This window comes from Dromiciops gliroides, chromosome 1, assembly GCF_019393635.1.
Source record: "Dromiciops gliroides isolate mDroGli1 chromosome 1, mDroGli1.pri, whole genome shotgun sequence".
Taxonomy (NCBI): Eukaryota; Metazoa; Chordata; class Mammalia; order Microbiotheria; family Microbiotheriidae; genus Dromiciops; species Dromiciops gliroides.
In genome coordinates, this window is record NC_057861.1 from 290,844,683 (window position 1) to 290,858,517 (window position 13,835).

Below are 13,835 nucleotides of genomic sequence, written 5' to 3' on the forward strand. Positions count from 1 at the left end.
TATGTGACACTTAAATTTAGTCTACATTAATAATGTTTTCCCTGTCACTAGAAAATCAGCAAATTATAAATTAAGCCCTGATTTGTAAGGATGCTGATTTCAGCAGTCAGGTGAGAGCTGGCATCTGGATCATTCTATATTTGAGGTAGCCTCTCTATACATCAGGCCATGCTGTTTCTATGAGGTTTACAATATACTTTAGTAGTGTAATAAAGTATAGAAACACAGATAAACATAACAACAAGATATAACAGGTTATATAATACTTTGTGGGGAAAGAATGTCCTTTTCAGTCCCTACCAGTGCTCCAGGGATGTTAGAGAGGAAAAGAAGCTGTGGATAATACTCTGGTCATCTTATCCACTAAAAGTCTGATATTAAATTCCAATATTCTCGGGAGCCAAGATGGCGGAGGAAAGGCAGTGAGCTCCTGAACTCATGACACGATCGCTCCTGAAAACATCCAAATAACGCCATAGGAAAATGCCCGGAGCAGCAAAACTCACAGAAGAATATGCTGAAATGATCTTCTAACCAAGAACAGCTTAGAAGGTCAGAAGGAGGGAGCTGCTATGCTGATACAGGAGTTACGCCCAACCCCACAGTCATGCTGACACAGATCCAGTCTCAAGAAGTCCTCACCAGAGAAGGAGGCCCCTAGAGCATCTGAATCAGCTGAAGCACCAGTGTCCTCTGGAACTAAGCTCACAGTCTGGTGAGTGGGCTGAGTAATGGGCAGGGGAGAGACTACAGCTCTCTATGCTGGTGCTAAGGCAGAACTTGGATTTTATACCCCTGCTGAGAACCAGGAGGTAGGCTCGAGTAGCAGTGGTCCAGGTTGGGGAGGGGCACAGGCTTGTCAGAGCTAACAACCACAACACACAAAGCTTGTTGATTATCAAGTTGGTCTGGGGTCATCTAGGACCAGGAAACAGGCCAGGCAAGTGAAGAACTTGATTCTCCTTAAATCATACCACCTGGGACTTCTTAAGCTTGCGATACTGCAGCCTGGAAACAGTGCCTCACTTTAAGGAGCTAGAAGTCTAGTAAAAGAAAGCCAAGATGAGCTGACATAGAAAGGTGAGGACCATAGAAAGTTTCTTCAGTAACAATGAAGACCAAGGGGCAAACCCAGAGGAAGATGTCAATATCAGGGCCCCTATATCTAAAGCTACCAAGAAAAATACAAATTGGTCTCAGGCCATAGAGGTGCTCAAAAAGGACTTTGAAGATAAAATTAGAGAGGAAGAGGAAAAAATGGAAAGAGAAATGAGGGTGATGCAGGAAAGACATGAGAAAAAAGTCAACAGCTTGAAAAGTCAAATGGAAAAGGAGGTACAAAAGCTCTCTGATGAAAATTATTGCCTAAAAATTAGGATTGAACAAATGGAAGCCAGTGACTTCATGAGAAACCAAGACACAATAAAGCAAATCCAAATGAATAAAAAAATAGAGGGCAATGTGAAATATCTGCTGGGAAAAACTGCTGACCTGGAAAATAGGTCCAGGAGAGATAATTTGAAAATTATTGGTCTACCTGAACACCATGATCAAGGTAAGAGCTTAGACAGCATCTTCCAAGATATTCTCAGGGAAAATTGCTCTGAAATTCTAGAAGAAAAAGCTAAACTAGAAATTGAAAGAATCCACCAATCACCTCCAGAAAGAGACCCCAAAAAGAAAACTCCTAGGAATATCATAGCCAAATTCCAGAGCTCTCAGGTCAAGTAGAAAATATTGCAAGCTGCCAAAAAGAAAGAATTCAAGTACTGTGGAGCCCCAGTCAGTCTAGCACAAGATCTAGCAGCTTCTACATTAAAGGACCAGAGGGCATGGAATATGATATTCCAAAGGGCAAAAGAAATGGGATTACAACCAAGAATCACCCACCCAGCAAAACTCAGAATTATCTTTCAGAGGAAAAAAATGGGACTTTAATGAAAAAGAAGACTTTCAAATATTTGTGATGAAAAGACCTGAACTGAATGGCAAATTTGACTTTCAAATACCAGACCCTAGAGAACCATAAAAAAATTGGAGCTGGGGGACATACCTGGGGTTGTACAGTGGGCGACTGTCTTGTGTCTGAGGCCGGGTTTTGGCTGGGACCCCCCTGGGTCCAGGGGTGATGATTTGTCCACTGTGTCACTTAGCTAGATGATAACATCTTTAGGGTTAAATTGAGGGGTGAAGGGAATTCACTGGGGGAGGGGGAAGGGCAGAAGTGAAATCTTATATGAAAGTAACAAGAAAAGACTTATGGAGTGGGGGAAGAGATGGGAGAGGAGCAGGGCAGTAAATGAATTTTACACTCATCAGAAAAGGCTCAAAGATCTTAAACTCATCAGAGCTGCCTGAAGGAGGGTCTAACAGACACACTGAAATGAGTGGAGTAATCTATTTAATCTGGGCAGCAAATGAGCCTAACACTCATCAAAATTGACTCAAAGACCTCTATCTCATTAGAATTGGCTCAAGGAGGGAATAATGTACACACTCAATTGGGTGGAGTAATGTCTATAACCCTGCAGGAAAATAGGAGGGGAAGGGGATAAAGAGAGAGGGTTAAAAGAAGGAAGGGCAGAGTGGGGGAGGGGACAGACAGAAGCAAATCCCTTTTGAAGAGTGATAGGATGAAAGAAGATGGATAATAGAATAAATATCATGGGGAAGGGAATAGGATGGAAGAGAAACAGTTAACAATAGTAATCATGAAAAAGAGAAAAGGGGGAAAATTGTGCAAAAAATATTTATAGCAACTCTTGGTGGAGGCTAAGAATTGAGAATGAAGGGAATGTCCATCAATTGAGGAATGATGTAAAAAGCTGTGTTATATGATTGTAGTGGAATGGTCTTGTGCTACAGGAAATGACAAACAGGATGATCCCTGAAAAACCTTGAAAATCTAATGAATATCAATGTATAGTGAAGTGAGCAGAGCTGAGAGGACATTGTGCATAGTGACAGCAGTATTTTTCAGTGAGCAATTGTGAATGACTTAACTACTCTCAGCAGTGCAATGATCCAAGACAATCCTAAGGAACTAATGAGGAAGCTTATTATGCACCCCTATAGAAAGAACTGATAAAAAGAACGCTTGTGTATTGTACATATATAACCTGATTGTGATCTTGTGGAGGGGGAAGGAAAGGGAGGGAGGGAGGGAGAAAAATTTGGAACTCTAAATTTTATGAAAATGAATGTTGAAAACTACCCTTACATGTAAATGGAAAATAAAATAAATGTTTGTTGCTAAAAAAAATCCAATATTCTCTCTGCCCTACCTAAGTTCTCACTTGGTCTTCATTTTCTACTGAACTGTATTCCTCTCCACTCTGCTTTGCCTTCAGGCAGAAGGTTCAAGGACCCATTACAACTCCTTTACTGGGCTAAACGTGGAAGTAGCTTTAAACGTACATCATCTTTATCTTTATTTTTACATGATTTCTTATTTAAAGGTATTTGCTTTGAGGTCAAAAGCATCATAGGTAACACATGTATACCCACGTACAAATATGTCACCAGTCCACCTTGTTTTCCTTGCAATATAACTGGGAAGAGAGATAGTCTTAACTAAGTATACATAATTATTTTTTAAAAATTCTCTAAATTCTCTAACTACAAAATCCTTGTGTTTAAAACATATATGTCAGGGGCAGCAAGATGAAGCATTGGATAAAGCACTGGCCCTGGATTCAGGAGGACCTGAGTTCAAACCTGGTCTCAGACACTTGCTAATTACTAGCTGTGTGACCTTGGGCAAGTCATTTAACCCTCATTGTCCTGCAAAAAACAAAACAAACAAAACAAAACAAAAAATTTATATGTCTTCCTCAAAGTGATCCACAATATATGTGCCATTGCTCAAATTCATAAATTTTATTTACCATATCATATATCATCTTAAAGTTTGATTCTGAATATTTTAAGTATATCTGAGACGTATTCATTTAATTTTTAAAAGTGAGACTTTACTATGTGCTGAGGCCTGCAAATAATTATAGAAAAATAGATTTTTCAAGCTCAGAGATCCCAGCTTCTATCATGGCCAATCACACAGAAGAATAGAATCCCTAGTAAAATGTCAAAAATAGCCATCCATATAACTTCTGCTTAAAGAGATCAATCAAACAGGAAACTAAAATATCCAGAAACATCCCAGCCTAATGTGATTGTGTGTTATGCTACTGTGCAATAAGAAATGATGATCTCATTGATCTTAGAAAAACATGAAATTACTTGAAGAAAATAAAAGCAAGAAATGGACAGAACCAAGAGAACACTGTATATAATAACAGAAATAATGTTTAAAGACTTATTTTGAATGAATAACTTCGACTATTATAGATACCCAAATTAACTATAAAGGACATATGAGGAAATAAACTATTTGCATTCATAGAAAGCATTGAAAAATAGAAGTGTGCATAGAATACTTTGAAATATGTGTGTATAATACATGTGTGTATATATGTACATATGTATGTGTATCTATGCATACAATGCATTTATGTGTGCATGTGTGTGTGTATGTATGTATATATTTATATGTGTGTATTTGGCTAATGATGATCATTTCTAGCATGGGGAGGAGGAAGAAAAAAAATAAATTTACCTGATATATTTGTTGTATATTTAGAAGAAATAGCAAATTATACATATTAGATTTACAGTCAAATTTAAAATAAAATAAATTTTTAAAATAGATATTCTGTCATTAAGTTGTATTCTCCTCTAAAATCAAACCTAAATTTACATCTTTATAACTTCTATCCATTGTTCCCAATTTTGCCTCTTTAAGCCAATCAAAACAAGACTAATTTTTCTTTCACCTAATAGCCCTTCAAATGCTTGAATATAGTTTTCATGCCCTACTGTTCCCAATCTCATTCATGAATCTTCTCATTCTGAGGATAATCATCAACAGATACTTCAACTGATGCTCATATGACACTGTTGTGGGAAGTTTTTGATTCATTTTTTTTTCTAATTTTAAGGATGAATTTCATTTATGTATATTCCAAAGGTAGAAACAATTAAATTATTAACACAGATAGTGAGAAATTTTAAGTAGTGTGGTCTTCATTTAACAAATATTTATTGCTTAAAGAGATTGGACAAATATTTATTCTTAAAAATCTTTGTATCCCTAATTTCTGCAAAATATAATGGAAACAAAATGAAAGAAACATAATGATGAAAAAAATAGTATTATTCTTATATTTTTTCTTTCATATTTAAGAATCCCTATTTATTGACTTGTTTGTGATTCTATGAATGAAAGCAAAATAATATTTTCCCATGTTGCTAATGGACCTTGAAATTGGGGTAGCTGTCAGTCTATCAACATCATGATGATGTCAGCAATTCATGAGAAAAATGAGATATACTCACCCACCTTCTTCTTTCATAACAAAGGGTCAGTGTCCCATTTTTGAAACTGACAGGTCCTTTACAACTCATAAGCAAGGTGCAGGAGGAGAAATCCTTATTTTTCTAGATCTGAATAACAACTAATAGCAAATTTTGTTAAAGAATAAAATATGACATAAATCTATGCATTTTGAAAAAATCCTGAATAAGGTTTAAAAGTTTACATTTGTCACTTCAGGAAAAGAAGGAAGTATAATTTGGGTAATTATTTGGTTGATTTCATTAGTGACAGAATTCCCCCCAAAAAGTAGTTGTGGCACTAAAAATCTATTAGAGGGTATGACTTATTAACATTCTCTAGCTTCATTTATTATATAAATATACAATGATTATTGACTATGAGATCAGCTCAAACTCAGAAGAATATTATGTCCAAAGACCAGAAAGAGTAAGAAATATAATAAACCAGATGTTATGATCTAGTTATAACTATCATTAGTTTAGAAAACTTAGGGCTTTGATGCAGTATAAGAAATTTCAAGGGCTGTTGACAAGTGATTATATTCTTCTAACAAAGACATCGTGGGTGTAAACTGGTAGTGGAATGATTCTTTGTAGTCTTGTGTTCATGTTGGGCCAGATACTGATAATGGAAGAGGATGGAGGTGTTGCAGAAGGAATAGCTGACACATGGTGAGAGGGGCAGAATGATCAGGGTCCCAGTGAAAGAACTAATTTACTGAATGGTGGATTCCTAGAAAGAAGGTGGCAGAGCCTAAACTCTGACCTAGAAGGATGATGTGCAGGAAGGCTTAGCCACATCCCATAAAGTCTATCCTTTTATCCATTTGGTCCATCCTATCACTGCCAAAGATGGTCTAAGAGCCTTCTTACAGCAACCTTAATTTATTGACATAATATAACAATGGAGAAAATGTATTAAGATTAAAGTTATATATGTCTCATATGCACATTTGTTTTTACACTGTTGGTTTAAAAACATTTACCAGCATTCCACTGATAATATTTTAGAGAGCCATGATTCTCTTAAATCTCTACCCATCCTATTCCTGGAACACTTCTTTCCTTCTCCCCCAAGCTACTTAAATTTTCCTACAGAACAGAACTAAGCATGAAGGGCTACAGTGTACCCTGGAACATGAAAGACTGGCAACATGATTTTTTTGCATGTTCTGAGTCATGATACCCTTACTTGTATTCTAAAAGACAGCAAACTTAACCTGGATAAGAGAACTGAACCATGAGTCGGAAAAAAAAAAAAAAAAAGATTGAGAATCTAGTTTTTACCTTCACAGTAAAGCTGGATTTCCATGGCTGGGGAGAAGATCGCCTTGTAGGTTTTTTCCAGTTCTAATTATCTGTGGGTCTCCATGGTTTGGGCTCAATTTCATTTCAATTTACCTTATCCCAGCTTCAATTTCAGGAAGAGTTGAATGAATCTTTCTCTTTCACCTTGAACAAGTCCTTTTATCTCACTGGACTCTCAATTTCTTTCTCTATAATTGAGTAGTTGGAGTAGATTATTTGTAAGGTTCCTTTTAGTACTACTATGATATTTTTAGGGAATTGGGGGAGGATAATTGGCTTTTGTTATTTTCTTCTTTGCCCAAAAAGCATATAATTATGCACTAAAAGGTTTACCCCTACACTCTTCTATCCCCTTATAATCAGTGTGCTTGTGTACCAAATGTAAAGAATAAACTGATTTTAGCAACTAATTATCAAGAATATTAAAACTCTAAAATGGATTTGGGATACATTTATTTGAATGACCTTTTCAACAATATAGATATAAACCTTTATGTTTGGATATCCTGTGGTATTCTTATTCATTTTTTCCCATATGTTCGCCACAATTGATTTACTTAAGATACTGGAGACTTTCCTTAATCATTTCCTGACATGTCATAGATATCATTGGAAGACTCTTGACTATCTGTCATCCCCTGTCTTTGCCTCATGAATAATTTATCATTTTTCTATCATATATATAAACACACACATATGTATGTGTATATATATATATATATACATATATATATATTCACACACCTAATGTTGTTTTATACTCTTATTTTTCTTTAGATTTCTACCTTGGTTATATATTATGCTCTGTTTATAACCACCATGTACTTCTCAATTGCCCTTTGATATAATTTTAAAATTTATTTAAAAATTTAAAATTATTATTTTAAATAGGTAGCTATCAAGTGGGTCAAATATTGAGGGTAGGCATAGATAGCATTTTCATCAATAGGTATTCTTCAGGTTCTATTTTGCCCTAAGAGGTAGTAACTTCCCATCACCCCAAATAAGGGTTTTTTTGGGAACTAGCAACAAATATAATTTGTAGTATTGATCCCAAGTATAAAACTCCCTAGTTATACCTTGTGGCCTTGTAAGAAAAGAGCATAAAAATTAGCACAGTGATCCAAGCCCAGAAAAATTTGAGTTTGAATTGTACATGCATCATAAGAAATTGACAACTCAATCCAGTATTTGATTCATCAACATATTTTGAATAAGAATTTAAAAAGCATATGCTTCAATGACTGCATTTTAAGCCTGAGGTGTGCAAATGAAATCTTTTGTTAAATTTTTCAATTGTTGAAATTAATGTCAAATGGAAAGCCAGGCTACAAAGGATGAGGTACTTTTGAAATTCAAATAACCTGTTATGATTCTATTCCAAAATGAATTAATCAAGTATGAGAAAATATGTGCCAACAATTAATTTAAGATAAAAAGAAGATAAAAATTACATAAACTTCCAGTTATTCTGTATCAGGTCCCCAGATTTTTTTCACCTTTCTCATCAAAGGGAATTAACCCATCTGGCTTGGGGTTGTTATTGGTGGTAATTAACACATTTTAAGAAATTATAGTGAATAATAAATATTCAGCACCCTTTTAAAAAATGTTATGTTGTGTTCAATACATACTAAAGTGTAACTTATCTTTATTGCTTGTCTGGCCCATTTAAGGATGAATCAACCTAACTTGAAAAAGAAAAATGAGGAAAAAAAATGCAAAAAAAGGAAAAGGAAAAACAATAGCTAGAGAAAAATTGTGCAGAAGGGGCAAGGAGACAGACAGAGATAGAGTGACAAAGACAGATAGAGAAAGGTGTATATATATATATATATATATATATATATATATATATATATATATATATATATATATATATATATATATATACAGAGAGATGCAGAGACAGACAGTCAGAGGTAGACAATACCTTGTCATGATTGAGAGTCATCTGACCCAGTCAAGTTGTGGATAACTAATACACAAAGACTAAAAATATAGGTTTCTGAGGGTGATCAGGTGAAGTGCCAAATAGATGACAATAGGACAAATGTTACAACAGGTCACAGGCAAGTTAACAGAAGAAAGAGTACTCCATCCACAGTATTTAGAGATCTAGCCAAGAAGGTGGTCAGAATTAATGGTGCTCAGTTGTGGACAGCAGTTTGCCAGTAGTTATGAAATATTCAAGGGAATTACTATACTATATATACAAGAGTAAGGTAGCCAAATAGGCCAAAGAGAAGCAGTAACAGAGTTTTGTAAACAGGTGGCAAGATTCAGCTACAGGGGCTATGATCCCAGGGCAGGCTCCAATTCCCAAATAGACTGATAAGAAAAGTGCAGAATACCAGTCATGAAGAGAATGATAGGAAATACACAGAAGAATGTTCCCTATCATGAATTTGTGTTTTCATTTTTCAAATCCAAGTATACGAATTAACATTTTTCACTGTTAAAATTTCATAACTTTACTTTCACCTTCTAACTTATCTTTTTGAGTCCTGATTGTGTATACTAATATATTACTTATTCCTTTGAACTTAATCAGTTAGACAATAATAGATGATATCATCTACAAATTTGATAAGGACTTCATCTATGTCTTTATCTCAGTTGTTAAGAATAATTTTGAAGTGCAGTCAATAACAGTTCACTGAGGTACCCAATTGGAGACTTTTTTCCAAGTTGACAGGGAGTCATTAATGACAGTTCTTTGAGGTTAGCAATTTAGAATCCAACTAAAAATAGTATCATCCAAACGAATATTTCCAGCTTTTCCAGAAAAATAATGTGGGATATTTTATTTTTTTGCTAAAATGTAGGTAAACTCTTTATAGCAACACCTTGTTGCACCATTTCAGAAAACTCAAAGTTGTCTTTAGATATCTCTGTCTGTCTGCCTGTCTCACTCTGTCTCTCTCTGTCTCTCTGTCTTTTTCAAATATCCTCAAGGTTAGTAATGTTATTCTCATCAACCTTTTCCTTTAAAATCTTTTCAGAATAAAATATGGGTGGGAAAAGGCGATTAAGGAATATGATCTTTGGTCAAAATTTGGTCTCCTTGTCCAGCTTATGAATTAGTTCTGAAAGTTGTTTAAAAATTATATGGAGCCAGCATACTATCAGAAAAACCTGGAAAGACCTACATTAACTGAATCAGAGTGAAATGTACTGTATACAAAATAAAAGCCATAGTGTAAGATGATCTGCTGGGAAGCATGTGGTTATTTTCAGCAAGGCAATGATCCAATATAACCCTGAAGGACTTATGAAAATTGTAATCCATCTACAGAGAAAGAACTTATGGTATCTGAAAAGAGATGGAAACATTTTTAAAAAATGACAATTCCTTAATCTGAAATTTTGGTTTTTAACTGTTTTCTCTCACAACCTAGCTAATGTGGGAATGTTTTCCATGACCACTCATGTGTAACTTATTTTGAATTGCTTGAGTTCTCGTGGGTGGGGGGAAGGAAGGGAAGGAGGAAGAGAAGTTGAAACACAAAGTTTTAAAAAATTGATGTAAATTTTTCTTTTAGTTATATGGAGCAATGGAAGAATCACTGAAGTTAATGTATTTCTTCCAAAACTAACATTTTGAAGGACACTGTATACTTGTATGGATAATTCATGTCTTTGTCTTCTCTCTTTTTAAGAATCTCACTTCATTATGGTATCAGGTATACATCCTATCTGGTTCTGTGTCTTAGTCTAATTAGAGCTGAGAAATCTGCAGCCAGCATCATTTCAGCCTTATCAGTAATTGTAGCAAAGAGGCAGCAATTGACTACCACTTACTTGTCCAAGTGGAGCTATCCACTAGGAGACTAAGAGTGAGCACAATAGAATGAAGACAGAAATGAAAGAGTTCTCCCAGATTGTGACATTGTCAAATTCTTTGGCATTTCTATAGTTATTGACATCTTTTGCCAATGGTATTTTCCCCTCACTGATAAATGTGGTAGTATAGAAAAGGAATGGGCCTTATATTGGAATCTAGCAAATTCTCAATTTCAATCTCTCTCTCTCTCTCTCTCTCTCTTTCTCTCTCTCTCTCTCTCTCTCTCTCTCTCCTTCCTAAGTCTTTTTTTCTGTGGATGGTTTGTATTTTATAAGTCCTTCAGAGTTGTCTTGGATCATTGCACTGCTGAAAATGACCAAGTCATTCACAGCAAATCATCTTACAATATTGCTATTATTTTGTATACAGTACATTTCACTCTGCATCAGCTCATGTTGGTATTTCCAGGTTTTTCTGAGAGCATCCTACTCATCATTTTTATAGTAAACTGCATTTATATAGTACTTTAAACAGTGATTTCCTTACAATAAACCCATGAGGTTAATTATTTCAGCAACAGAAATAGATATAGAGTACCTTATACCTGACAAAGAACTTTCTTCACAATAGCCCAGCAAAGTAACATAGTTTTGTCATCATCAATGAATCATCATCAATCTATCAATCAATCAATCATTCAATCATCCATGCAGTCATTCAATCAGTCATCATCATCTAACTTGCTCTTGCCTCTGCTTCAAATTTTTTCAGTTACCATTGCTAACTTTGTTTTCCTCCATTCTATTCCCTCCCCATGATATTTACCCATTTTGCATCTTATTTCACCCTATCTCTCCTCAAAAGTGTTTTGCTTCTGACTTCCCCTTTCCCCAGTCTGCCATCCCTTCTTTCACCCATCCCCCATTATCCCCCTTCCCCTCCTACTTTTCTGCAGGGTTGGTTAGATTACTATACCAAATTGAATTTGTATGTTATTAATTCTTTGAGCCAATTCTGGTAAGAGTAAGGCTCACTCACTCCCATGTACCTTCCCCATCTTCCCCTCCACTCATATGCTTTTTCTTTCTTTCTTTCTCTCTTTCTTTCTCTCTTTCTTTCTTTCTTTCTTTCTTTCTTTCTTTCTTTCTTTCTTTCTTTCTCTTTCTTTCTTTCTTTCTCCTTTTATGTGAGATACTTTACACCATTCCACCTCTTCCTTTTCCTTTCTCCCAGTGCATTCCTCTCTCACACTTTAAGTTTTTCTAAAGATATAATTTCTGGAGGAGTAGGGATGGCTGTGGCTGTGGAGGAGGTTGTGACCTAAGGGAAGCCAGTGGCAGTGCCAAACACCAGAGTGTACTCGGCCTCCAGCCCATGCTCAAGCCCCTTGGGGATCCTCAGCACTAAGCCCCAGCCCATGGAAGAAGACAGCAGGGGCATCCCCTGGCTATGGGCAGGCAGGCCAACCCAGGCAGATGGATGAGCCCATGGCCTGAGGGCAGAGCCATCCAAGCCCACACAGGCCCCCGGGGTCCCTCCCCTGTCTCTAGGCCAGGCCCCAGCTACTGTCCGCAGTGTCTGGAAGATGCAGCAGCTGCAGCAGCCTGGCCTGGCACTTGGGCCAGGCCTGCCTAACCCTGGGAACTGCCCTGGACAGTGCCAGTGTGGTGGTGAAGGCCCTGTGCACCTTGGTGCTGCTCCTCTACCTGCTATCCTTCATGCTGGACATGGGCATGGGCCTGGCTATCACCCCTGGCTCCTTCTTCCCACCCAACTTCTGGGTCTAGATCCTGGCCACACATGGACTGGGGGAGCTGCACGTGGGGGATGTGGCCCTGAACCTGGCCAAGGTGGTGGCAGCCAGCCAGCTGCTGGAGCCTCTCTGGGGGTCCTGGAGCTGCTGGTATTCTTCACTGTGGTCAAAATGTTGGTGGGGCTGCTGGGGGCCTTCACCTACCTCTTCACCTACATGGCCTCCTTCAACCTGGCCTATCTCTTCACCTTGTGCATCCATGGGTGCTGGTCTTCCTGCACGGGTTCCTGGTGGCCCTCAAACAGACTATGGGGGACAACATGGTGCTGAAGGTGCCCCAGGTGCAGATGCAGGGGGTACCCATGCTACTACTCATCTCACTGGTGTTGCTGTGGCTCTCTCCTCTGGTGGAGAGCAGTGCCCTGGCTACCTGTGGCTTTGGGATGCTCTCAGAATTGGTTTACTTGCATTTATATTCCATACCCAGGTGGGGGGGAACATGTCAGACCACTTTGCCTTCACCAGCTTCTTTCCCAAAATCCTGTAGCCTGTTGTGGCACTGTTGGTAAACTTGGTGAACAGTCTCCTCGTGAAAGTGAAAGTCTACAGAAATACTGGGAAGTGCTACAATGTGGGGGCTCCTTTTTCCATCACCATTAGCCTCCCTGGAACAGAACCTCAGGATGCTCAGCACAGAAGGCAACTGGCCCTGAAGGCCCTAAATGAGAAGTTGATGCAAGTGAAAGACTAGTCTGCCTGGCCTAGCATAGATGATGAGGCCATGTGCAAGGTGAACAGCCCCATGCTCCCTGAGAAAAGCCCCAATCCCCCTGGGGCTGCCCCTGAATTCAGCCTGATCATCTTTGAGGAAGCTCCTCCCCAGCTATAAACCAGACCTCCTAACCCAAGGGCACAACTCCCTTTCCCCAGCCTGGTCAGTAGTCACACCATTTAGACCACCCTGCTCCCTCTCCTTATCTCCCTGATCAGCTGTATCCAGAAACTGACTGTTTCCCAAGGAGAGAAGGCAAGAAGGGAAATCCTTTTGTCCATAGGGTCACACTATGTGCACTCTGCTGATGCTTCTGGATACATGGCCCCTTCCAAAACTATGCCATAAGGCCTGGCTCACCCATCAGACAACCACTAAATCCAGGAGCAGGGAGCATATGGCCTGAGGCTTGGCCCAGGACTCAGCCTCATAATCCCAGTTGACTGGTTTGGCAGCCAGGCCCAGTGGAGTAATATTATTCGTCTGATTCTGTGTCAGATGCTGGTGGTAGGAGTAATCTCTCTACCTGCACTCTACTATCATACAAAGATTTGTCAAAAAAAAAAACCAACAAAAACAAGAGTTCTGAGTACCCAGGCACCAGGCCCAACGCTGGATGTGACAAGGCCCAGCCCCAAGGTGCTTCTGCCACCCTCCCATTCCTAACCACTCCAATCTGAGGATGTGTTATCATTGCAGGTTGGTTTTCCCATGGCTGGGCTTCGGCAGTACATGAGTAAGGCTGAAATAGCCTTCCTCCCCAGGTCAGGGCTCTCTCCAGAATAGGTACTTCTGTTGGGGCAAAAAGTCATGGGGGTGTT

The 13,835-nt window shown here is 38.2% G+C and overlaps 1 pseudogene; it reads left to right on the forward strand.

The window, feature by feature from the left end:
- The first annotated feature begins 12,074 nt into the window (after positions 1 to 12,074).
- On the forward strand, positions 12,075 to 13,131 carry LOC122736942 (annotated as a pseudogene).
- The last annotated feature ends 704 nt before the right edge of the window (positions 13,132 to 13,835 follow it).